Here is a 1313-nt window from a genome sequence, read left to right as displayed (position 1 = left end):
ACTGCTTTCATTATTACTGCCTAGATTAGGATAGTTAGATAAGGACTTAGGCTTAATCGACACTTGACTAATTAAGCTAAAGATTTTCAGAAAGAAAGCTAAATATTCAATTTCTTTAAACGGCTATGTCTAGAAGTGGTTATTGCTCTAATATCCAAGAAGGTCTTGTGCCTTGCCACAACATGAAAATCGATTATCGAAATGGATATTTAACCGACTAACTGTTAAACCTAATACTAACTCAAATGTAAATCAATCCTTAGATTTTAAATTGAATTGAAAATAAAATTAACCATCTCACAAAACCCATAAAGTGTTGGAGTGTATACTGAGAGCCTAAGCTTTGTAAACATTCATTATGAATAAAGAATCACATTTGGTCTAATTATCTACATTTGTTTGTAGTTGTTCATTTAATTTATATTGTAGATAACATAGTATGTGGTGTCACATACAGAAGATGATGTTGTCAGTACTTTATAAATTATAAACAGTAGCTCACGACCAGAATGGAAAGGAACAAACCATTAGAAGGTCGTAGTGTAATTAGGTATTAGTTTATCTTGACTATATAATTACACTAGTACACTCAGAGTGTATTGAGTAGGATCATTTGAGGTTGTTTCTTTTATACTGACTTTGTAAAGGAACAAATACCTCAGTTATTATGGAAGTGTGTGCTCTTAATCCTAATATAATAACAAGCACATATGTTTGATATTTATTTCTTTAATTTATCAATGGGTGAGATTTAGTTCGATGAATCAATAAACCCGATAAGTTGGGAAATGGTATCACTCATAGTGTGTGTTGTTGATTATAGAAGGAAACTGTGTCCTAGTGATGCTAGGTTGATAATGTCCTCAAGAGGAGCTCATAAAGATTGTCATGTTAAACCCTGCAGGTGGACTTAGTCCGACATGATAATAAGGTTGAGTGGTACTACTCTTGGACTTAGATATTAATTAAATGAGTTGTCAGTAACTCACTTAATTAGTGGACATTCGATATCTTAAACACAGGGAGACTAACACACTCATAATAAGAAGGAGCCCAAAAATGTAATTTGGGATTGGTGCGGTAGTTCAATGATAGTTCTCTAGTGGAATGAATTATCATTGATAAAATTAAGTTGTGTGTTCGGGGCGAACACGGGATGCTTAATTTTATCGGGAGACCAAAACCAATTCCTCCTCTCGGTCCCTATCGTAGCCTCTTATTTATAGAGTACTATACTCACCTATACCCACCTAAAGGGGGCCGGCCAAGCTAGCTTGGGAACCAAGCTAGGGCCGGCCTAGGTATATTATTGG

Source organism: Zingiber officinale, chromosome 11B, assembly GCF_018446385.1.
Source record: "Zingiber officinale cultivar Zhangliang chromosome 11B, Zo_v1.1, whole genome shotgun sequence".
NCBI classification, from domain to species: Eukaryota; Viridiplantae; Streptophyta; class Magnoliopsida; order Zingiberales; family Zingiberaceae; genus Zingiber; species Zingiber officinale.
Note: the sequence above shows the minus strand (reverse complement) of the source record.